The 26,819-nt window shown below is 42.7% G+C and overlaps 1 long non-coding RNA gene across 1 annotated transcript; it reads left to right on the forward strand.

Moving 5' to 3' along the window:
- Positions 1 to 24,878, forward strand: LOC115114252 (uncharacterized). Its single transcript, XR_003861213.2, has 3 exons — positions 1 to 9,827; positions 9,954 to 10,079; positions 16,796 to 24,878. It is a non-coding gene; the product is annotated as an uncharacterized LOC115114252 (long non-coding RNA).
- Positions 24,879 to 26,819: the final 1,941 nt, after the last annotated feature.

The following is a 26,819-nucleotide window of genomic DNA, read 5'->3' on the forward strand; positions in this document are numbered from 1 at the left end:
TAATGGCACAGGCAGGGAGCCCAGCCAACAGCGAGTTGCAGTAATCCAGACGGGAGATGACAAGTGCCTGGATTAGGACCTGCGCTGCTTCCTGTGTGAGGCAGGGTCGTACTCTGCGGATGTTGTAGAGCATGAACCTACAAGAACGGGCCACCGCCTTGATGTTAGTTGAGAACGACAGGGTGTTGTCCAGGATCACGCCAAGGTTCTTAGCGCTCTGGGAGGAGGACACAATGGAGTTGTCAACCGTGATGGCGAGATCATGGAACGGGCAGTCCTTCCCCGGGAGGAAGAGCAGCTCCGTCTTGCCGAGGTTCAGCTTGAGGTGGTGATCCGTCATCCACACTGATATGTCTGCCAGACATGCAGAGATGCGATTCGCCACCTGGTCATCAGAAGGGGGAAAGGAGAAGATTAATTGTGTGTCGTCTGCATAGCAATGATAGGAGAGACCATGTGAGGTTATGACAGAGCCAAAAAAATCCCCAAAATTGTTTGCATAGTCAACTTACATGTAACTCTGACACACACACTTACCGCAGCAGACATGCCACCAGGGGTCTTTTCACAGTCCCCAAATCCAGAACAAATTCAAGAAAGTGTACCATATTAAAGAGAGACATTATTTCATGGAACTCCGTTCCATCTCATATTGCTCAAATGAACAGCATACCTGGTTAAATTATTATTTTTTTTAAACACCTCACGGCACAACACCTCTCCCCTATTTGAGCTAGTTTGTATTGATATGTAGGCTGAGCTGTTCTTGTCTATTAATGTCTGTGTTTTGTGTGGACCTCAGGAATAGTAGCTGCTGCTTTTGCAACAGCTAATGGGGATCCTAATAAAATACCAATACCAAAATAAGTTCTGTAAACAATAACTCATTTACCATCATTTTTTAATTTAAAACAAGTTTACATACACTTAGGTTGGAGTCATTAAAACTTGTTTTTCAACCAGTCAACAAATTTCTTGTTAACAAATTATAGTTTTGGCAAGTCGGTTAGGACATCACTGTGTGCATGACACAAGTAATTTTTCCAGCAATTGTTTACAGATTATTTCACTTATAATACACTATATCACAATTACAGTGGGTCAGAAGTTTACATACACTAAATTGACTGACCCTTTAATTAAACAGCTCGGAAAATTCCAGAAAATGATGTCATGGCTTTAGAAGCAACATCTCAAGACATCAGTCAGGAAGTTAAAGCTTGGTCGCAAATGAGTCTTCCAAATGGACAATGACCCCAAGCTCATAAAGTTGTGGCAAAATGGCTTAAGGACAGCAAAGTCAAGGTATTGGAGTGGCCATCACAAAGCCCTGACCTCAATCCTATAGAAAATGTGTTGGCAGAACTGAAAAAGCGTGTGCGAGCAAGGAGGCCTATAAACCTGACTCAGTTACACCAGCTGTCAGGAAGAATGGGCCAAAATTCACCCAACTTGCTGTGAGAATCTTGTGGAAGACTACCCGAAACATTTGACCAAAGTTAAATGATTTAAAGGCAATGCTACCAAATACTAATTGAGTGCATGTAAACTTCTGACCCACCGGGAATTTGATGAAAGAAATAAAACCTGAAATAAATAATTCTATCTAATATTATTCTGACATTTCACATTCTTAAAATAAAGGATTACTAGGATTAAATGTCAGGATTTGTGAAAAACTGAGCTTAAATGTATTTGGCTAAATTGTATGTAAACTTCTGACTTCAACTGTACATTAAACAAAAATATGAACACAACCTGTAAAGTGTTGGTCCCATGTTTCATGAGCTGAAAGAAAAGTTTCCAGAAAATGTCCATATCCACAAAAAGCTTTTTTTTCAAAAAACCTGTTCACAAATGAGTTTAGATCCCTGTTTTTGAGCACTTTTCCTTTGCCAAGATAATCCGTCTACTGTCTAGGTGTGGCATATCAAGAAGCTGATGAAACGGCATGATAATTACACAGGTGCACCTTGTGAATTCCAAGATGGCATAGCAGTCAGAAGTCTTTTGTCCTTGTCTTGTCGTATCCCGTGTATATATCTTTTTGCCTTTTTTCTTTGCATATATATTTTTTTGTATTTTTCTTAACCTCAACATACTCTCTTGAAATTCGCCTCACCCAATGTGGTACGGTTCTGCTATTTTCTTTACTTTTGAACCGGAACCCCCAACAGAAGCTAGCCAGCTACTAGCTAGTAGTCAGCTAGCCACTGCTAGCGGTCATCAGCTACCTTTAGCCTGGAAAACTCTCGCCAGTCTGCACAGAGCGACTCAAACCAGAGCAAATCTGACTTATTTTTCACCATATCTCCGGATTCCTACCGCAAGCTCTGTACCTTTTCACCTGGATCATCACAGCTAGCTAGCTGCTATCCGAGTGGCCACTCCTGGCTAACGTCTCTGTCCCAAAGCAAGAACCAATTAGCCTGGAGGTAGCCTTTGCTAGGCCCATCTCCCGGCTAGCCAAAGAGGTCCATCAGCCACTCCTTGTGCTACAATACCTATTTTGCCAATTGGCCTGGACCCCTTTTACTGCCGACAAGGAGGCCCGCTGACCCATCACGACTGGACTACCGACGTAATTCACTCGAGGGTTTTTTTCAACTGGCTCCTCCATCGTGACGTCCCCTGAATGCCCATCTGCTAACCTGGTAGCTGTGGCTAGCTGGCTGTCTAGAGCATTTTGGACTGTTAGCTGAAGAGGCCCATCGGACAAATTCTTTGGCCACTATACCTATTTTGCCAATTGGCCTGGACCCTTTTACCACACGGAGCTCTGCTGATCCATGACGACTGGTCTACAAACGTAACAGCACGAGGATGACAGACTTATTCCGTCGCGACGTCCCTCTAAGGCCCTTCTGCTAGACCCGGCCCGCTAGCTGTCTGAATCGCTGTGTCTCCGGCCCACCGAGCTAATCACTGGACCCCTATGATCACTCGGCTACGCATGCCTCTCCCTAATGTCAATATGCCTTGTCCATTGCTGTTTTGGTTAGTAATTATTGCCTTTTTTCACTGTAGAGCCTCTAGCCCTGCTCAATATGCCTTAGATAACCCTTTAGTTCCACCTCCCACACATGCGGTGACCTCACCTGGTTTAAATGATGTGCCTAGAGACAATATCTTTCTCACCATCCCTCAATGCATAGGTTGACATCCACTGTATTCACATCCTACCATACATTTGTCTGTACATTATGCCTTGAATCTATTCTACCGTGCTCAGAAACCTGCTCCTTTTACTCTCTGTTCCGAACGTACTAGACGACCAGTTCTTATAGCCTTTAGCCGTACCCTTATCCTACTCCTCCTCTGTTCCTCAGGTGATGTAGAGGTTAATCCAGGCCCTGCAGTGCCTAGCTCCACTCCATTCCCCAGGCGCTCTCATTTGTTGACTTCTGTAACCGTAAAGGCCTTGGTTTCATGCATGTTAACATTAGAAGCCTCCTCCCTAAGTTTGTTTTATTCACTGCTTTAGCACACTCTGCTAACCTGGATGTCCTAGCAGTGTCTGAATCCTGGCTTATGAAGACCACCAAAACCCTGATATTTCCATCCTTAACTATAACATTTTCAGACAAAATAGAACTGCCCAAGGGGGCATAGTTGCAATCTACTGCAGAGATAGCCTGCAGAGTTCTGTCTTACTATCCAGGTCTGTGCCCAAACAATTTGAGCATCTACTTTTAAAAATCCACCTTTTCAGAAACAAGTCTCTCACCGTTGCCGCTTGCTATAGACCACCTTCTGCCCCCAGCTGTGCCCTGGACACCATATGTGAATTGGTTGCCCCCCATCTATCTTCAGAGCTCATGCTGTTAGGTGACCTAAACTGGGACATGCTTAACACTACACACTTAACACTACATCCTACAATCTCAGCTTGATGCCCTCAATCTCACACAAATTATCAATGAACCTACCAGGTACAACACCAAATCCGTAAATACGGGCACCCTCATAGATATCATCTTAACCAACCTGCCCTCCAAATACACCTCTGCTGTCTTCAACCAGGATTTCAGCTATCACTGCCTCATTGCCTGCGTCCGTAATGGGTCTGCGGTCAAACAACCACCCCTCATCTCTGTCAAAACATCTATAAAACACTTCAGCGAGCAGGCCTTTCTAATCAACCTGGCCCGGGTATCCTGGAAGGATATTGACCTCATTCCATCAGTAGAGGATGCCTGGTTATTCTTTAAAAGTGCTTTCCTCACCATCTTAAATAAGCATGCCCCATTCAAAAACATTTAGAACCATGAACAGATATAGCGCCCCCCACAGCAACTTGCCCAAGCCTCCCCTATTTCTCCTTCACCCAAATCCAGATAGATGATGTTCTAAAAGAGCTGCAAAATCTGGACCCCTACAAATCAGCCAGGCTAGACAATCTGGACCCTCTCTTTCTAAAATTATCTGCCAAAATTGTTACAACCCCTATTACTAGCTTGTTCAACCTCTCTTTCGTATCGTCTGAGATCCCCAAAGATTGGAAAGCTGTCGCGGTCATCCCCCTCTTCAAAAGGGGGAGACACTCTAGAACCAAACTGCTACAGACCTATATCTATTCTACCCGGCCTTTCTAAGGTCGTCGAAAGCCAAGTTAACAAACATCACCAATCATTTCGAATCCCACCGTACCTTCTCCGCTATGCAATCTGGTTTCCAAGCTGGCCATGGGTGCACCTCAGCCACGCTCAAGGTCCTAAACGATATCATAACCGCCATCGATAAGAGACAATACTGTGCAGCTGAATTCATCGACCTGCCCAAGGCTTTCGACTCTGTCAATCACCGCATTCTTATCGACAGACTCAATAGCCTTTGTTTCTCAATTGACTGCCTCGCCTGGTTCACCAACTACTTGTCAGATAGAGTTCAGTGTGTCAAATCGGAGGGCCTGTTGTCCGTACCTCTGGCAGTCTCTGGGGGTGCCACAGGGTTCAATCCTCGGGCCGAATCTTCTCTGTATACATTAATGATGTCGCTCTTGCTGCTGGTGATTCTCTGATCCACCTCTACGCAGACAATACCATTCTGTATACTCCTGGCCCATCTTTGGACACTGTGTTAACCAACCTCCAGACGAGCTTCAATGCCATACAACTCTCCTTCCGTGGCCTCCATCAGCTCTTCAAATCAAGTAAAATTAAATGCATGCTCTTCAACCAATCGCTGCCCACACCTGCCCGCCCGTCCAGCAGCACTACTCTGGACGGTTCTGACTTAGAATAGGTGGACAACAACAAATACCTAGGTGTCTGGTTAGACTGTAAACTCTCCTTCAAGACTCACATTAAGCATCTCCAATCCAAAATTAAATCTAGAATCGGCTTCCTATTTCACAACAAAGCATCCTTCTCTCATGTTGCCATACCTTCGTACAACTGACCATCCTTCCGATCCTTGACTTTGGCGATGTCATTTACAAAATAGTCTCTAACACTCTACTCAGCAAATTGGATGCAGTCTATCACAGTTCCATCCGTTTTGTCACCAAAGCCCTATATACTACCCACCACTGCGACCTGTACACTCTCGTTGGCTGGCCCTTGCTTCATATTCGTTACCAAACCCACTGGCTCCAGGTCATCTATAAGTCTTTGCTAGGTAAAGCCCGCCTTATCTCAGCTCACTGGTCACCATAGCAGCACTCACTCGTAGCACGCTCTCCAGCAGGTATATTTCACTGGTCACCCCTAAAGTCAATTCCTCATTCGTCCGCCTTTCCTTCCAGTTCTCTGCTGCCAATGACTTGAACAAACTGCAAAAAAAATCCCTGAAGATGGAGACTCAAATCTCCCTCACTATCTTTAAGCACCAGCTGTCAGAGCAGCTCACAGATCACAGTACCTGTACATAGCCCATCTGTAAATAGCCCATCCAACTACCTCATCCCCATAATGTTATTTATTTTGCTCCTTTGCACCCCAGTATCTCTGCTTGCATACTCATCTTCTGCAGATCTATCACTCCAGTGTTTATTTGCTACATTGTAATTATTTTGCCACTATGGCCTATTTATTGCCTTACCTCCCTTATCCTACCTCATTTTCACACACTGTATGTAGACTTTTTCTATTGTATTATTGACTGTATGTTTGTTTATTCCATGTGTAACTCTGTGTTGTTGTTTGTGTCGCTATACTTTGCTTTATCTTGGCCAGGTCGCAGTTGTAAATGAGAACTTGTTTTCAACCAGCCTACCTGGTTAAATAAAGGTGAAAATAAAATTAAAAGAAAAAACTTTATTGTGGGACAATAAAAGGCCCCTCTAAAATGTGCAGTTGTGTCACACAACACAATGCCACAGATGTCTCAAGTTGAGGGAGTGTGCAATTTGCATGCTGATTGCAGGAATGTCCACCAGAGCTGTTGCCAGAGAATGTAATATTAATTTCTCTACCATAAGCCTTAGAGAATTTGGCAGTACGCCCCAACTGGCCACACAACTGCAGACCACGTGTAAGGCGTTGTGTGGGCAAGCGGTTTTCTGATGTCAACTTTGTGAACAGAGTGCCCAATGGTGGCGGTGGGGTTATAGTATGGGCAGGCTTACGTTTTGGACAACGAACACAATTGCATTTTATCGATAGCAATTTGAATGCACAGAGATACAGTGACAATATCCTGAGGCCCATTGTTTCAGCATGATAATGCACCAGACATGTTACCCATTGACAAAGTTTGGGATGCTCTGGATCGATGTGTATGACAGCATGTCATAGCTCCCTCCAATATCCAGCAACTTCGCACAACCATTGAAGGGGAGTGGGTCAACATCCCACTGACCACAATCAACAGCCTGATCAACTCTATGCGAAGGAGATGTGTCGCACTGCATGAGGAAAATGGTGGTCACACCAGCTACTCCCTGCTTTTATGATCCATGCCCCTACATTGTTTTAAGGCTGTATTCCCAGTTGTGAAATCCATAGATTAGGCACTCATGAATTTATTTCAATTGACCGATTTCCTTATATGAACTGTAACTCAGTAAAATCTTTAACTGTTGAATTTATATTTTGTTCACTATATATTGCGTGAACATCAATGGAATATTATGTTAAACCGAAAACAACTATGCTATGAACGTCATAAAAACGGACTTATTTGAAATTGTGAAACATTGTGCAACATTGTGGTAATGTCCTGTGCAACCTAAATGAATATCACAATAATATTCTTGCAACATCCCAGACAACTCGCATAACTTAATGAAAGGTTCTGTCAACATTCTTATAACATTACATGAATGTCATCACAACTGAGCATATTTTGAGCTTTGGGAACCTATCTCTTGTAATGTACCCACAACATCAAAGGAATGATTCATGTACCCTGATACGAACATTATTTAAATGCACAACTGAACTGGACAGTTTTACAGTTTTAGTCTTTCGGGAACCTAGTCATATGAAATCAAATTTCATTTGTCACATGCTCTGAATACAACGGGTGTAGTAGACCTTACCGTGAAATGCTTACTTACAAGCCCTTAACAAACAATGCAATTCAATAAATAAAGTTTTAAAAATGTATTCTTTATAAACTGAAGTGAAAAAAATAAATAAAAAATAAACAAGAAAATGACACAACTTGGCTATATACAGGGTGTATCGGTACCGAGTCGATGTGCGGGGGTACAGGTTAGTGGAGTTAATTTGTAAAGTGACTATGCAGCGAGTCCGGGTGGCCATTTGATTAATTGTTCAACTTTCTTATGGCTTGGTGGTAGAAGCTGTTATTAAGGAGCCTTTTGGTCCTAGACTTGGCTCTCTGGTACCGCTTGCCATACGGTAGCAGAGAGAACATACTATGACTTGGGTGACTATGTCTGACAATTTTTTGGGCCTTCCTCTGACACTGCCTAGTATATAGATCCTGGATGTCAGGAAGATTGGCCCCAGCGATGTACGCATCCTCATTTTGCCCTGTAGCGCCTAATGGTCAGATGCTGAGCAGTTGCCAGTACCAGGCGGTGATGCAACCGGTCAGGATGCTCTCGATGGTGCAGCTGGGGACCCATGACAAATCTTTTCAGTCTCCTGAGGGGGAAACGTTGTTGTCGTGCCCTCACAACATTCTTGATGTGTTTGGACCATGATAGTTTGTTGGTGATGTGGACACCAAGGAACTTGAAACTCTCAACCCGCTCCACTTCAGCCATGTAGATGTTAATGGGGGTCTGTTCGGCCCTCCTTGGCCCTCCTTTTCCTATAGTCCACGATCAGCTCCTTTGTCTTGTTCACATTGAGGGAGAGCTTTTTGTCCAGGCACTAAACTGCCAGGTCTCTGACAACCTAAAGAAACATTCTGGGAACTTTTAATAAAAGAACAGACGAAATGTGTTTGAGGAACATTCTTGCAACATCAGGTGAATGTTTTTTGCATCATAAAATAAACATTGTAGAATAATCTGCACAACTGGAAAGTCTATTTTTTAAGAACATTTATTTTGTGATGTCCCAAAAAATTTTTGCATCAGACTTTACCACAACCTAATGCAACATTCTGGGAACGTTTAAAATAACAGATTAAATGTGTTCCATGTACAGTATGTTTTCGCAACATCAGGCAAATGTTTTATACAAACATTCTATAATCATCAGCATGACTGGACAGTTTGTGTTTTGGGAACATATCTTTTGTGATGCACCCATAATGTTCCCACCAGACTGTTCCCACAACATAATGAAAGATTCTGGGGACCTTGAAAGAACAGACTAAATGTGTTCTGGGAATGTTCTTGCAACATTAGGCTAATGTTTAATAAAGCATTCTATAATCATCAGCATAACTGGACAGTTTTGTGTTATGAGAACATTTGCCGCGACCTAATCAATGTTCTGGTAACTTCCACAGAGCCAATTGACTTGCTGGGTGGGCTGTGAACCACTGACGGAGTATACTGCCTGACAAAACGGAATGATACTGTATGTAGGGGATCAAAGGACCATGAGTTAGTAACCACTACAGGTTGTCTGGTAAAATAAATATAAATGTGCTCAAATAACAGTACAGAGCTGAATAATGATTAAACAACATGAATACCATCAACATGAGCAATTTACATGAATAGGAAAATAGCTAGCCGAGCAGCATGACAAACTCAATGCTAACCAAATGCAAGCGAATCCTGATAGAGAAATGCTCACGATAGCAATCTATCATTAACTACTAACAAAAGACATACAACTCAGCTCATAATATGTATACAGGTTTAGGAAAAACACATTTTGCCACATGCACAAACAATAATTGGACAGCGGGTGATCTTGGTTCAAGAGATTGAGTTCAGCAGAGGAGCAGGTCATGTGTCTCATCAAGATGGAGAAAATACAGAATGTTTCACTTCTCTAATGAAGAGGGTGTCCTGAAATTGACTGCTGGCAGGCTCACACCAATAGGGAGATTTTTGAATCAGCATTTGGGGACTCTGAACTTTGTTAGATACAAAATAAGTGGATTAACCATCAACACATTTGAGAATAGCAAGGACAAAGCAGGTCACGTATAATGAAAACATTTACCAGTAATGGCAGCATGTATGCTATCCAGAGAATGTTTGTATCAAAGAGCACATGTAGGCTAACTGATGAGGTGGGATTCAACCTTCCAATATATGAGGGCAATACTATTTGCCACCGGAGCAATCTTTGAAGTATGATTGATTAGCTAGTGAAGCACCACCAGAGCGGAGTACGAGGCTCAGCTTGGCGAGTATCGCAGTGCCCTGGAGACGCTCACCTTGGACACCATCAAACTGGAGATCGAGCTGGACAACATTCGCGGAATGCCCACGAATTCAAAGTCAAGTGAGTGTCCGTTTCTTATAACTAATTTCACTTTCAGAAAATATTTGAAATCTAGAGTACTATCAAGTTCATTTTCAATACATGTCACACACTGTTTTAACAAGGAGCGTCTCTCTCCTCTTGCAGACAGAATAGATACAGACAGCTACTGCCAAGAGTTCAGAGGCTGTCTCAGAGGCCAAGATGGAAATCTCAGGGGCCTGGAAGGAGCTGCAGGCGCTCAGTCTAGAGTTCCAATGCCTGGTCACTTCAGTGAGTTGACCCTCCATCTAGCTACTTCAACTCACACAAAAAATGTACAATGGGCCAAGATCACAACTTGAGATCTGCATACGGCATCCATGTTAGGAAGTTGTCATTACATTTTTTCACACACGTCTCTGACATCAATGCATGTTTAATGTAGAGGCCTGTCTATAATGTATTATTGGCTACCTCTGGTGTAATCTCTATACATTAAAGTCATGGGAGATTTGGATTAATGTAGAGGTCTGTCTATAATGTATTATTGGCTACCTCTGGTGTAATCTCTATACATTAAAGTCATGGGAGATTTGGGGGTGGGAGGGGACACCTAACATTTTGATTTAAAGTCTATCGTGGACTACAACTGCCACTAACACCACACAGTGACACAGTAGAACTGTTACCACATGGAGAATCCCTACCAGAGTAAGATCACATGGTCAATTCCAGAAGAAGATAAAACAACAGTAAAAACAACTTAGCAAGACATTGCACATTGTGCAAACTGTGCCTCTACCAACAAAGCAAAAACATTTTTCACACGGTTTCCTAGCTAAAGCAACTGTTTACAAAAATGTACTTTCTTCAGTACACTGTAGTGCTGAGCGATTAACCAAGATTTCATTTTTTGGGGGTTTACTAAACTAATTGGCTGACATCGGTTGAATTACATGAATTCCATTCAGTTCTGTTTTTTTGAGCCCAATGTGCAATTTCTCTAGAGCGAAATAAAATCTTTGATGAGAGAAATCATGTCAAGAACTATGTGGTACGCTGGGCTGAAGGATATTGTAGTTTTCATTAAGCAAATATTCAACCTAGTTCAGCGCAGAAATGTAGTAATTAACTACAATGATCATAATCTAATACCCTGTTTTTTTCTGGCTCAGACAGAGATGGATGCACTTTGACCCTGCTACGTTAGGTTAGATACACACAGACCGCATGAGAGAGGAAATTACACAACGGTGACGGAGAGGGATAGAGACAGTTTGTGAGAAAGTGTGCCTCATCTACTTTGAAGAACTAGTAAAATTGTCAGACTGCTCTGCAGCAGGCTAGCCTTGCTAAATAGGATGACTAAAGACAGTACAGTATGGAGAGCACAGATAATGTTGTCTGTCTGCTACTGCCTGAGCAGAGATGAGATAATGAGTTGAAGGAATGAAAAATAAAGTAATCAAACAGCAACTAAGTAATATGCACACCTGAAATATATTTCATAGTCATTTCCTATTGATGTCTACCCGATGTGGACTGGACAGAGACAATCAAATATTTCCAACATTTTGGCAATTGAATGCTCACTATTTTTGGCTATTGAATTTCCATTAAAAAGGTCAAATCATTTTAATGTAATTATTTCATAATGCATTTAATGTGAAAAATGTATTTGAAACTGAAGAAAAGTGATACATTTTTCATAATCGAACCGAAACCCAGCAGATCCCTATCAGACTTTACGATAAATCACGTCAGGAAGGAGTATGCAAAGACAAAGGAAGTGGTTGAATTTGTATTTGGTTATCTGTATGAAAGTCCCTAAAGCCACAGATTGCACAGCTGTGAACGTACTAAGCAGACTTTCAAAGAGGAAACGGGCACCAATTCAGTTGCAGTCAATGTTATTTCCTGTTGAAAAAAAAATTGTTCCTTCATGAAACAGATGATTTTTGCTGTCAAGATCTTTGCTCGTCCAAGACATTACAACACCAACCAAGTTGATAATACAAATAGTTACTGTAATAAAGCTTGCAGACCAACCGAGAAAAGTGTTCATTTTGGCACTCTTTTTTAGATTTAGTCTATTCTGTCTATTTTGACTAAAATATAACAAAGTCACATTTGTCAATTGAATACAAATTGTTTAGTTCTTGTCAAAAGGACAAAAAGTGGGCCATTTTAGTCAACTAAATTCCCTTTAGTCATATCACATTTTGGTTTACTTATAAACCTATAGTAAATATGAATCTCTGACTTCCATGTGCAAACATACATAGCCTTACATCACGTCTACTCCTGCTCCCCGGCGCTTGACGTCGCCAGTTTACTAATCACTGGCTCTGACAACTATCATTACGCACACCTGGCACCATCAATACGCGCACCTGCGCCTCATTATGAGACTCACCTGGACTCCATCTCTTCACTGATTACCTCCCCTATATCTGTCACCCCCTCAGGTTCATTCCCCAGGCAGTATTGGTTGTGTTTCATGTCGAGACACTACGCTTGTTTTGTATCGTTCAATGCATTAAACCCACCAACTGCCCCTGCTTCTCAACTCCCAGCGTATCTGTTATACCTGGTCCTAAAAAATTTATGTGTAACATCCTATCGCATGATTTTCTTCCCCACAGCTAAATTGGCAGAGGAACACATTACTCTGCAACAGACATAAAAAAAACACACCTTGACAGGGCTCCAGACTAACAGTTTCCCCAGTGTCACCAACTTTCAGTGACAACAGCCCATGATTGTCGCACCATTTGTTTTCTGCAGCTTCACGCAATATACACTGCTCAAAAAAATAAAGGGAACACTTAAACAACACAATGTAAATCCAAGTCAATCACACTTCTGTGAAATCAAACTGTCCACTTAGGAAGCAACACTGATTGACAGTAAATTTCACATTCTGTTGTGCAAATGGAATAGACAACAGGTGGAAATTATAGGCAATTAGCAAGACATCCCCAATAAAGGAGTGGTTCTGCAGGTGGGGACCACAGACCACTTCTCAGTTCCTATGCTTCCTGGCTGATGTTTTGGTCACTTTTGAATGCTGTCGGTGCTTTCACTCTAGTGGTAGCATGAGACAGAGTCTACAACCCACACAAGTGGCTCAGGTAGTGCAGCTCATCCAGGATGGACCATCAATGCGAGCTGTGGTAAGAAGGTTTGCTGTGTCTGTCAGCGTAGTGTCCAGAGCATGGAGGCGCTACCAGGAGACAGGCCAGTACATCAGGAGACATGGAGGAGGCCGTAGGAGGGCAACAACCCAGCAGCAGGACCGCTACCTCCGCCTTTGTGCAAGGAGGAGCACTGCCAGAGCCCTGCAAAATGACCTCCAGCAGGCCACAAATGTGCATGTGTCTGCTCAAACGGTCAGAAACAGACTCCATGAGGGTGGTATGAGGGCCCGACGTCCACAGGTGTCGGTTGTGTTACAGCCCAACACCGTGCAGGACGTTTTTCATTTGCCAGAGAACACCAAGATTGGCAAATTCGCCACTGGCGCCCTGTGCTCTTCACAGATGAAAGCAGGTTCACACTGAGCACATGTGACAGACGTGACAGTCTGGAGACGCCGTGGAGAACGTTCTGCTACCTGCAACATCCTCCAGCATGACAGGTTTGGCGGTGGGTCAGTCATGGTGTGGGGTGGCATTTCTTTGGGGGGCCGCCAGCCCTCCATGTGCTCGCCAGAGGTAGCCTGACTGCCATTAGGTACTGGGATGAGATCCTCAGACCCCTTGTGAGACCATATGCTGGTGCGGTTGGCCCTGGGTTCCTCCTAATGCAAGACAATGCTAGACCTCATGTGGCTGGAGTGTGTCAGCAGTTCCTGCAAGAGGAAGGCATTGATGCTATGGACTGGCCCGCCTGTTCCCCAGACCTGAATCCAATTGAGCACATCTGGGACATCATGTCTCACTCCATCCACCAACGCCACAGACTGTCCAGGAGTTGGCGGATGCTTTAGTCCAGGTCTGGGAGGAGATCCCTCAGGAGACCATCCGCCACCTCATCAGGAGCATGCCCAGGCGTTGTAGGGAGGTCATACAGGCACATGGAGGAAACAAACACACTACTGAGCCTCATTTGGACTTGTTTTAAGGACATTACATCAAAGTTGAATCAGCCTGTAGTGTGGTTTTCCACTTTCATTTTGAGTGTGACTCCAAATCCAGACCTCCATGGGTTGATAAATTTGATTTCCATTGATAATTTGTGTGATTTTGTTGTCAGCACATTCAACTATGTAAAGAAAAAAGTATTTAATAAGAATATTTAATTCATTCAGATCTAGTATGTGTTATTTTAGTGTTCCCTTTATTTTTTTGAGCAGTGTATTTAAAAAAAAAAAATTCACCTTAGCAATTCACAGTGCTTTAGAGTACTGAGATGGATGGGCTAGTCAAGAAATCAGTTGTTTCATCTAACATGTCCAAGCAGGAATACATGATTCAATATATTTTGATGTGCAACCTAATCCAGTGATTGTCAGGAATTGTGGATTGAGAATAAGGTATTTTATTTTTAAATGTTTTGTTCAATCAATGAATTTGCCTACATCTTTGTGCACTAATAACAGGCAAATTTATTTTGGGGCTTATTCACCACGAGGAAGTGAAAACACAAAACAGCTAGATCACTTACACTAAAATACTCACTACTAGCAGTCATGTATTATTATAACAGTAAATGTTTTAAAAAAGTTAAAACTTTGCGGACTCGCAATGGCTGATGCACAATTGTGCATTTTGGCACTTCGTATCTGAAAGCCATATCAAATATCTTGGCTGTAAAATAGTTCCTATTGAGTTCAATATTAAGAGTTGACAAATGAAAAGCATACCCACAGAAATCTGAGAACAGTTGCTTCCAAAGCGATGTATTTCCTATTGGATTTTGAAATGTTATACAATCATAAGCCTTTTCTCTCTGCTGGAGAGCACATGAAGTGGCTTGCTCATCACAGCAGCAGGCCCCGGTGCTGGGCAGACACTTTCCTGACAGGAATCATGAGGATAATGCCCTTTACTGTTTGACCAAGTCATGGTTTTAGCCATCCCAAACGTTTTGGGGGAAACTTGAGTGAGGCGACCATGTAATGAATAATCTCCCATTGAAATGTTGCATTGAAGTGCATCCGGTCTACACCATAATTAAAGTGCATCCGGTCTACACCATAATTAAAGTGCATCCGGTCTACACCATAATTAAAGTGCATCCGGTCTACACCATAATTAAAGTGCATCTGGTCTACACCATAATTAAAGTGCATCCGGTCTACACCATAATTAAAGTGCATCCGGTCTACACCATAATTAAAGTGCTCCAGACATCACCCCTTTTCTTAGCCAGGGGCTTTTACCACTTGGAGTAGCCATGGCTTATTTACAGCAATACTTTCCCCCCCGCAGATTGCAGTAACACTGAAAAGATCAATCTCTCCAAAAACTATTGTCCAGTCCACTTAGTAGTCAGAAGTCACATCTCGTTTGTCAACCTGGGTCATCTCGTCAATTGCCACTAAAGAATAAGTGTTTGATGAATATGTTAATCACTATTTTAGTTTACAAAATTAACACTGCCCCTGAGAGGGACAAATACTGGATTAAGCAGAGTAGCATAGCGCTGCCGACACTTTTGTTTTAACAGTATGGTCTGGCGTCAGAGGCTTCGACACACAAACTTACTACAGATATAGCAAACAAGGATCTTTATTAGACACAAATTCATAGGACAGCATGGAGTACATGAGATAGGCTCCCTACGAAGTCTATGCAACTCAACCTGAACAGGCCTATAAGAATAAACAAACTGTGGTATAAGGCACACAGGCTATGGGCATAATTACACACTAGGTGACACTGCATACAATAGTGAGAACATGCGGTTACACTGCGACCTGGACATCAAAAGGTTATACTAAGATAGGGCTAAGCCCTGATTTGCAGTGCAGTCACGCAAACAGGAACCAAATACACATGGTCAAAAGACACACGTGAGTCCAACCCACTAAGCTACAAAGTCTGCAGTCAGCATTCTGCTTGCCCCTCACAACCTACGCTGTATTTTAAAAAGGTTAGCAACCAAATGGGACACAGACATTACATTGAACATTTAAAATGTCACATTTAAAAACACTTCACTACTCCAGCTGATGAGGTCTGAATATGTGCATCCCAATTGAGCCGGCCAGCATGGCAAGCTGTAGGCAGTGCATCCATGGGGCACTGAATTATCTACAAATGGACTAAACAGGATCAACAGATAGGCTACACTAGGATTCAGGTTAATCACTGAATGCAGAAAACAACAATAGGGTAGAGAAATGCCGTAACCTCGGGTTTAGCCTGATTCAATACATTGAATAGAAGGGTGCGCTGCAAATCGCAGCAACTTACTAACGCAGGGGAGAGGGCCATCACTCCTAAAACCCCGACTATCTTACCTGGTTCCCCAAATTCCACCTCAATACCTCCCTTCGTCAGCAGCCACCCTACACTGCAGCGAATGACAACCTCCCACCATTTGTGAGTGCAAACCGGTTAATTGCGAGGGCTACGAAACCCCATGTCCATCAGAGAACCAGCTCCCCCACACCCCCTTGCCTGCTCTCTCAGCTCTGAAACGAGATTTCCAGAGTCTTCCTGCAGTTGGCAAGCACACACAGGTGCGAGCAATTAGTTAATGATTCGGTGACGTTGTTACTTGCAAGCTGTATTCACAGTTTCTTCAGATTAATATAGCTAAATATTGTGGTGTAGTGTTCATAATCTCCCTCCCCTCCCTTCTTTCCATTGCTTTCCTGTTCTTCTTTCTTCTCCCTCCTCTTTCAATTCCTGTCCCCTTTCATTACCCTCTTTTCCTCTCCTTTTCCCTGTCTCCCTTAATCTTTCTCACTCCTTTATCCTCCTAACCTACTCTGTCCTGAATCCACACCCTCACACTCCTCCATTCCTCTGCTCTCTCTCTCCCCTACTCTCCAGAACATGTCCCCGGAGCAGAACTTTGCGGAAGCTCAGTCCTAGTTCAACATGGGTGTGGCAGGGTACCATGCTCAGATCTCCAGCTTGATGTTGGCCATTGAGGTGTCCAAAACTGACCTCCACAACCAGATCCTGGACTACCATGAGCTTCTGGACGTTAAGCTGGCTCTGGACGTGGAGGTCTCAACCAACAACCTGCTGGAAGGAGACGATCTCAAGTAGGTATAAGCACTACATACAGTATTAAAGCTGGTTTATCAGTGCAATCCAAGTCTATGTCAGCCAGCTCAGCTAACGCCTATAGGCTTTACACGACTGTGGTGTAAGGTGAACGCATGTGTACTCATGTAGTCAAATATAAGATAATGTAATTTAAAAAGACTGTAAGGAAGCTGTTAACGCTCATATAACGCTCATATTTTCATACTGGGGAGATGGCCCAGTCAGACCACCACCTGACGGATGGTCAGTAGTGCCGGGGCCACATGAACTGACCTGTTTTCACCTGTAGGGGGCAGGAGTCCTGGGGTGTGTAGGGTAGACATAGCCCTCACTCACCTTCACATTTCCATCCTGCAGGCTGGGACTCCCCCTTACCTTGTGCCTTTGTATCTAGCCTGGGCAGGTTTCCACACGTAGAGGGAGCATCAGGGTAGGAGAATGGTTGCCTCGCTGATTTGGAAAACTGTCTGGACTTTCTAGTCATATTTTCTCTGAGCGATTTGATAGCTATTTTGTCTGTTTTAACAAATATCTCATTGACAAATGTACATTGTGAACTGAAGAACTAACTTCAACCTGGTACAGCCAGAGGAGGCTAGGCCTCCCCTTTTGAGTCTGGCTCCTCTCAAGGTTTCTTCCTTTTAGGGATATCTCCTTGCTATCTCTTCTGTGATCTTTCTTTATCCCCACACCCCATTTTCCTTTCATATCTCTCTTTCTCGAGTAGGAGGAAGGGGTTTTCAAGTTAAAGATATCACGTCAGTCAGTCATTTTGATATGGTATCTTGACTTCAATGTGTCATAACATGTTATGCAATTTTGACACCATTAAACATATACAATCCTTCTGCATGTTATCATGTCAGGCTATTAGTTAATATAAAATAAATGCATAGATATGCATGTATATAATGTGAAGTGAATACACATGCAGCTCAAAGACCTACCAGCTCTCAGTCTCATGTCAGAATTAGATGTTCATCCATGTTTCTCAAACATCACATTTAGAATTATTTAAGGTCAAGTTTAGGCATTAACTCTTAATTTTTAAGGTTAGGATTAAGTTCAGGCATTAATCCACATTTTTAAGAGTAGGCATTAACTCCAAATGGTTAAGGTAAGGCTGGAGGTTTGGGACAGCGATAGAAAGTTGTTTTTGAACTTGCAACCTTTGGAATCAGAGGCAAATGCTTACACCCAACCGCCATCACTGTCCACAACGCCATAGCAAAACCGAAACCTACTTAAAGGTAACAGGTTACATGTCATCTCCCGACGTCCTCAAACATGGATGGACATCGACTACTGACTTGTGTCACGGGTGACCTGGCTGTAAAAGACAGTGTTCTAGAGCAGTGCTTCCCTATAATTTCCCTTCTTGTGCTAAATGTACTCATTAAACCCTACTTATTAATCCTTCCACTTAGAACACAGTGAATCTGAATCTAGAGGATTCCACCTCTAGACAGGTGGATATTCAGTTACTAAAGTGAGTCAACTTACCCTCTAGCTTCTCTGTCAATTTATGCCCAATTTTTAGACTACCCAATAAACATTGCATCTTAGATCTGGCCCTCTGTTCATTTATGTTTGCTTATGTGTTAATGCTGTTACATTATAAGGTTTTGCAGATGTTCTTATTTTCAATACATTTTTTAAAACTCATCATTTCATATGTGGATGTGTGAGTGAGTGTCAGTGCCCTGCTCAAGTTACTGTGTTTCGATTTGAAATTTGAGTTGCATAATTGTTGTTTGTGAGTAGAAAAGGATAGGGGAGGAGCATGTAAGAACGTTAGGGTGTGCTTCTCTCTGTCATCTCTACCCTGTTCCTCAAATATCGTAGCTTTTGTGGTCTGCTCTTGGCATGCAAGGCCCCAGAGAAAGTACACCACACAATGTTCTAGACAGTACAGCCACTGGTAAACAGGTTGAGAGAGAGAGAACGTCACAACCAACCCCACCCGCAACTGCTGTGAAACTTTGTCACGCTATGCAGGACTGACTGTTGCCACGACAACCCTGTTTGTATGTGGGGTTTCCATTTATGAGGTTTAGATCTTTTTTGTTGTTGCACTGAATCAAATCATGCATATTTATTTATGAAGTATCAGTTGAGAACCTGTAGCTGTACTGGATGTTTTAGCAAAACAATTAGCTAACGTAGCGTATTGTAGGTAATTATTGGGTTTACAGGTACATGATTTTCAGTATATACTTACATTTGTATTAAGTTATAGTAATAAGAACACTTAAGTTTTAGTAGTGCTACCAAAATTACAAACTTCAAAATATGTTTGAGTACTGCACGGAAGCATTAGGAAAGCTAAACTAACTATTGAAAAAGTGAGGAATTAAACAAATTGGGCTATGGCTTGTGAAATCTAGGCAGCTACTGTATGTCCTCCGTAGGCTTAGAGCTGCCAATATAATTCTAAAGACACGTGTAGAGCCTGCAAGCGGCACATTGCCCTACATGCTGCTAGGTGCTAACCACTTCTTATTTTAGGCTACTAGCGTTGGCCACAGTTTTTCCTCTCGTTCTTCACTTTCTGTGTGCAACTGCGTGGGTACTAGGTCGAAATAACATTTTGTGACATTGGTTTCTGAGGTGGGCATTGAGTACATTGCATTCCTTTGAATGTGATTTTCTGGATTTTTTCCCCTCATTTTGTCTGTCATAGTTGAAGTGTACCTATGATGAAAATTACAGGCCTCTCATCTTTTTAAGTGGGAGAACTTGCACAATTGGTGGCTGACTAAATACTTTTTTGCCCCACTGTAAGTATTCACACTCCTGAGTCATTACATGTTAGAATCACCTTTGGATGCGATTACAGCTGTGAGTCTTTCTTGGTAAGTCTCAAAGTGCTTTCCAAACATTCTCAGGTCTTTGCCATAGATTTTCAAGCAGATTTAAGTCAATTATAACTCAGGAACATTCAATGTATTCTTGGCAAGTAACTCCAGTGTATATTTAGCCTTGTGATTTAGGTTATTGTCCTGCTGAAAGGTGAATCAACCTCCCAGTGTCTGGTGGAAAGCAGACTGAACCAGGTTTTCCTCTAGGATTTGACCTACGCTTAGCTCTTTTCCATTTATTTTTTATCCTGAAAATCTCCCCAGTCCTTAACGATTACAAGCATACCAATAACATGATGCAGCCACCACTATGCTTAAAAATATGGAGAGTGGTGCTCATTACTGTGTTGTACTAGAATTGCCACTTAGTATTCAGGAAAAAAAGCTCATAGCTTTGCCACATTTTTTGCATTATTACTTTAGTGCCTTGTTGCAAACAGGATGCATGTTTTGGAATATTTTATTTCTGTACAGGCTTCCTTTTCACTCTGTCAATTACGTCAGTATTGTGGAGTGACTACAATGTTGTTGATCCATCCTCAGTTTTCGCCTATCACAACCATTAAACTCTGTAACTGTTTAAAGGCACCATTGGTCTCATGGTGAAATCCCTGAGCGGTTTCCTTCATCTCTGGCAACTGAGTTAGGAAGGACGCCTGTATCTTTGTAGTGACCGGGTGTGTAATTAATAACTTCACCATGCTCACATGCTCAAAGGGATATTCAATGTCTGCTTTTTTTTTTTTTTTTAACCCATCCACCAAGAGGTGCCCTTCTTCGCATGGCATTGGAATTCACTGTTTGACTGAGGGAACTTCTAGATAATTGTATGTGTGGGATCATGTTAAACACTATTATTGCACACACAGTTAGTCCATGCAAGTTATTATGTGACTTGTTAAGAACATTTTTACTGCTGAACTTATTTAGGCTTGCCATAACATAGGGGTTGACATTTCAGCTTTTTCTTTTTTATTAATTTGTAAACATTTCTAAAAGCATAATTCCCACTTTTACATTATGGGACATTGTATGTAGGCCAGTGACAAAAATCTAAGTTTAATCCATTTTAAATGCAGGCTGTTACACAACAAAACGTGAAAAAAGTCAAGGGGTGTGAACACTTTCTGAAGGCACTGTATCAGTTTAATAAAGCTAAATCAACAACATGATGTAGGATTGGTACACTCCTGCTATCTCTAACCACACCAGATGTGTGCACGTGCGTGCCATGTCCTCTGTGAACGTAAACAGAGAGAAAAGACGTACCCACACTGGCCCACTTCCTCTTTTGTGCTCTATTATTCTCTGAATGTAAACAGATGCCTAACTATAGCTATGGTTCACTGTTCTAAATATCCACTGTCCGATGAAGTCCACAAAGCATATTGAATGTAACAAATAGTTACTTAAAAAAAATTGATTTAACCTTTACTTAAGGTAAGTCACACAGTATGGTCGCGACACCACGTGACAACAACATTGCAGCAACACAGTATTGTCGCGACACCACGTGACAACAACATGGCAGCAACACAGTATGGTCACGACACCACATGACAACAACATGGCAGCAACACAGTATGGTCGCGACACCACGTGACAACAACATGGCAGCAACACAGTATGGTCGCGACACCACTTGACGACAACAACATGGCAGCAACACAGTATGGTCGCGACACCACGTGACAACAACATGGCAGCAACACAGTATGGTCGCGACACCACATGACAACAACATGGCAGCAACACAGTACAAACATTATTCTAAAGACAACAGCACAAAGGCAAGAAGGTAAAGACAACAATACATCATGCGAAGCGACCACAACTGTCAGTAAGTGTCCATGATTGAGTCTTTGAATGAAGAGACTGAGATAAAACTGTCCAGTTTGAGTGTATTTTTTTGCGGCTTGTTCCAGTCGCTAGCTGCAGCTAACTGAAAAGAGTGACCCAGGGATGTGGGTGCTTTTGGGACCTTTAACAGAATGTGACTGGCAGAATGGGTGTTGTATGTGAAGGATGAGGGCTGCAGTAGGTATCTTCGATAAGGGGGGAGTGAGGCCTAAGAGGGTTTTATAAATAAGCATCAACCAGTGGGTCTTGCGACAGGTATACAGAGATGACCAGTTTACAGAGTAGTATAGAGTGCAGTAATGTGTCCTATAAGGAGCATTATTGGTGGAAAATCTGATGGCCGAATGGTAAAAAACATCTAGCCACTCGAGAGCACCCTTTACCTTCCGATCTATACATTACGTCTCCATAATCTAGCATGGGTAGGGTGGTCATCTGATTCAGGTTTAGTTTGACAGCTGGGGTGAAAGAGGAGCGATTACGACAGAGGAAACCAAGTCTAGATTTAGCCTGCAGCTTTAATATGTGCTGAGAGAAGGACAGTGTCCCGTCTAGTCATGCTCCCAAGTACTTGTATGAGGTGACGACCTCAAGATCTAAACCCTCAAAGGTAGTAATCACACCGCTGAAGAGAGGGTATTCTTCTTACCAAACCACATGACTTTTGTTTTGGAGGTGTCCAGAACAAGATTAAGGGCAGAGAAAGCTTGTTGGACACTTAGAAAGCTTTGTTGTAGAGCGTCAGGGAAGGGCCAGCTGAGTATACATGACCTACAGCATGGTCAAGCAAGATAATTTTTCAGACTACTAAACAACTATTGATTTAGAACAACGGAAAGTTACGACAAGTCGGAAAGAAAACAGGAGCTGCCTCCACTATTCCAGAACCATTTCACCTTCAACTTTTCAAGATCATCAAATCAAATATGCTTAGTCTAATACAGTGACAACTAAATTATACCAAAAACAATTTAGTCCAATCAACATAAGCTAAATATGATTTGGCTGTCCATGGTTCTGATTTTGTGTGTGCGTAGGTATTTTTATGCAAGTACAAAAAACATGTTGACTCACCTTACTTGTAGAGAAACGCCAATGCCATCCTCCTCTCTTTCATGTTGACTCACCTTACTTGTAGAGAAACGCCAATGCCATCCTCCTCTCTTTCATGTTGACTCACCTTACTTGTAGAGAAACGCCAATGCCATCCTCCTCTCTTTCATGTTGACTCACCTTACTTGTAGAGAAACGCCAATGCCATCCTCCTCTCTTTCATGTTTACTCACCTTACTTGTAGAGAAATGCCAATGCCATCCTCCTCTCTTTCATGTTGACTCACCTTACTTGTAGAGAAACGCCAATGCCATCCTCCTCTCTTTCATGTTGACTCACCTTACTTGTAGAGAAACGCCAATGCCATCCTCCTCTCTTTCATGTTGACTCACCTTACTTGTAGAGAAACGCCAATGCCATCCTCCTCTCTTTCATGTTGACTCCTTCATACAGTACACTTTTTGTTTTTGTTGTCATAGACTACCTGGCTAAAATGCTAATCTAACTTCCTTTCATGGGCAATGATGCACCACGCCAGCTAGTTAAGTAATTCTGAAAAGAATAATGGGAAAATATTTCACAATCCAGGCGGACAAATATCATACCCCCAAGACATGCTAACCTCTCACCATTACAATAACAGGTTAGCATATTTATGCCTCTGTAACTTTCTCATTCGTCATTATTCACGATTAATTCAGGATTATCCGTAATCATGGTAGCATCGACACTAATACAGAAGTGTTTAGAAACACTATTCTTCTATTCTTTTTTGCAATAAAAGTGCCTCAATACATTATTTACCATTTTGATTGGGCACAAAATAATCTGAAACACCACCAAAAGAAAAAGTTAAAAGAGTCACAAGCTTGATGTAAGCATTACATGCTAGGAATATGGGACCAAATACACAACTTTTGATTACTTTAATACACACACGTGGATTTCCTAACTAATATTTTTGGTCACCTAAAAGGGGGAGGGGGGAACTACTATGTACAAAAAGTGCAGTAATTTCTACACAGTTCACCTGATATGGATGAACATATCCTAAAATTAAAGCTGACAGTCTGTACTTTAACTTCATACAACAACAAACAAATTCACTGTCCCAATACTTTTGCTGTGCATTCAGGAAGCAAAACATTTTGTTAGGTTACAGCCTTATTCGAAGATGGATTAAATAAAAACATTTCCTCGTCAATCTACACACAATGCCCCATTATGAAAAAGTGAAAACAGGTTTTTAGAAATGTTTGCAAATGTATTAAACATAAAAAATTGAAATACCACATTACCATAAGTATTCAGACCTTTTACTCAGTACTTTGTTTAAGCACCTTTTGGCAGCAATTACAGCCTCGAGTCTCCTTGGGTATGATGCTATAAGCTTGGCACATCTGTAATCGGGGAGTTTCACCCATTCCTCTCTGCAGATCCTCTCAAGCTCTGTCCGGTTGGATGGGGAGTGTTGCTGCACAGCTATTTTCAGGTCTCTCCAGAGATGTTTGATCGGGTTCAATTTCAGCTCTGGCTGGGCCACTCAAGGACATTCAGAGACTTGTCCCAAAGCCAATTCTGCATCGTCTTGGCTGTGTGCTTATGGTCGTTGTCCTGTTGGAAGGTGAACCTTTGCCCCAGTCTGAGGTCCTGAGCGCTCTGGAGCAGGTTTCAATCAAGGATCTCTGTACTTTGCTCCATTCAGCTTTGCCTCGATCCTGACTAGTCTCCCAGTCCCTGCCTCTGAAAAACATCCCCACAGCATGATGCTGCCACCACCACGCTTCACCGTAGGGATGGTGCCAGGTTTCCACCAGAGGTGACGCTTGCCATTCTGCTGCAATTGCCTGCTGCTCTTCACTGACATCGTAGTCACCAGACCTGAGCCCTAGGACCATGACTTAGGACTACCTGGCCTGATGACTCCTTGCTGTCCCCAGTCCACCTGGCCATGCTGCTGCTCCAGTTTCAACTGTTCTAGCTGCGGCTATGGAACTCTGACCTGTTCAACGGACGTGCCAGCTGTCCCAGACCTGCTGTTTTCAACTCTCTAGAGACAGCAGGAGCGATAGAGATACGCTTAATGATCGGCTATGAAAAGCCAACTGACATTTACCTGTTGCACCCTCGACAACCACTGTGATTATTATTATTTGACCCTTGCTGGTCATCTATGAACATTTGAACATCTTGGCCATGATCTGTTATAATCTCCACCCGGCACAGCCAAAAGAGGACTGGCCACCCCTCATAGCCTGGTTCCTCTCTAGGTTTCTTCCTAGGTTTTGGCCTTTCTAGGGAGTTTTTCCTAGCCACTGTGCTTCTACACCTGCATTGCTTGCTGTTTGGGGTTTTAGGCTGGGTTTCTGTACAGCACTTTGACATCAGCTGATGTACGATGGGCTTTATAAATACATTTGATTCAGGTCAAATATATACATTTTGGTTTCATCAGACCAGAGACCAGAGAATCTCTACGTGCCTTTTGGCAAACTCCAAGCGAGCTGTCGTGTCTTTTACTGAAGAGTGGCTTCAGTCTGGCCACTCTACCATAATGGCCTGATTGGTGGAGTGCTGCAGAGATGGTTGTCTTTCTGGAAGGTTCTCCCATCCCCACAGAGGAGCTCTAGAGCTCTGTCAGAGTGACCACTGGGTTCTTGGTCACCTCCTTGACCAAGACCCTTCTCCCTCGAATGCTCATTTTGGCCGGGCGGCCAGCTCTAGGTAGAGTCTTGGTGGTTCCAAACTTCTTCCATTTAAGAATGATGGAGGCCACTGTGTTCTTGGGACCCTCAATGCTGCAGACATTGTTTGGTACACTTCCCCAGATCTGTGCCTCAACACAATCATGTCTCGGAGCTCTACGGACAATTCCTTTGACCTCACGGCTTGGTTTTTGATCTGAGATGCACTGTCAACTGTGGGACCTTATATAGCCAAGTGTGTGTCTTTTCCAAATCATGTCTAATCAATTGAATTTACCACAGGTGGACTTCAATCAGGTTGTAGAAACATCTCAAGGAGGATCAATGGAAACAGGATGCACCAGAGCTAAATTTCAAGTCTCATAGCAAAAAGTCTGAAGACTTATGTAAATAAGGTACCACTGTTTTCTGTAATGGGTGCGATTTACTGTTTACCCATTTACTGTTCATAGACTACAGCTCAGCATTCAACACCATAGTACCCTCCAAGCTCATCATCAAGCTGGAGGCCCTGGGTCTCAATCCCGCCCTGTGCAATTGGGTCCTGGACTATCTGGACGGGCCGCTCCCAGGTGGTGAAGGTAGGACTGTCCACTCACACAGACAGTGTGGCGAAGAAGGCGCCTCTTCAACTTCAGGAGGCGGAAGAAATTTTGCTTGTCACACAAAAACCTGTCAACCTTTACAGATGCACAATCGAGAGCATCCTGTCGGGCTGTATCACAGCCTGGTATGGCAACTGCACCGCCCTCAGAGGGGGGTGCGGTCTGCACAACGCATCACCGGATGCAAACTACCTGCCCCCCATGACACCTACAGCACCCGATGTCACAAGAAGGCCAAAAAGATCATCAAGGACATCAACCCCCCGAGCCACTGCCTATTCACACCGCTACCATCCAGAAGGCGAGGTCAGTACAGCTGGGACCGAGAGACTGAATAACAGCTTCTATCTCAAGGCAGTCAGACTGCTAAACAGCAAACACTAACTCAGAGAGGCTGCTGCCTACATTGAGACCCAATCACTGGCCACTTTAATAAATTGATCACTAGTCACTTTATACAATGCCACTTTAAATAATGCCACTTTAATAATGTTTACATATCTTACATTACTCATATCGTATGTATATACTGTATTTTATACCATCTATTGCACCTTACCTATGCCGCTCGGCCGTCGTTCATCCATATACTTACATGTACATATTCTCATTCACCCATTTAGATTTGTTTGTATTATAGGTAGCTGTTGGGGAATTGTTCGATTACTTGTTAGATATTACTGCACTGTCAGAACTAGAAGCACAGGCATTTTGCTAC

This window comes from Oncorhynchus nerka, linkage group LG9b, assembly GCF_034236695.1.
Source record: "Oncorhynchus nerka isolate Pitt River linkage group LG9b, Oner_Uvic_2.0, whole genome shotgun sequence".
NCBI lineage: Eukaryota > Metazoa > Chordata > Actinopteri > Salmoniformes > Salmonidae > Oncorhynchus > Oncorhynchus nerka.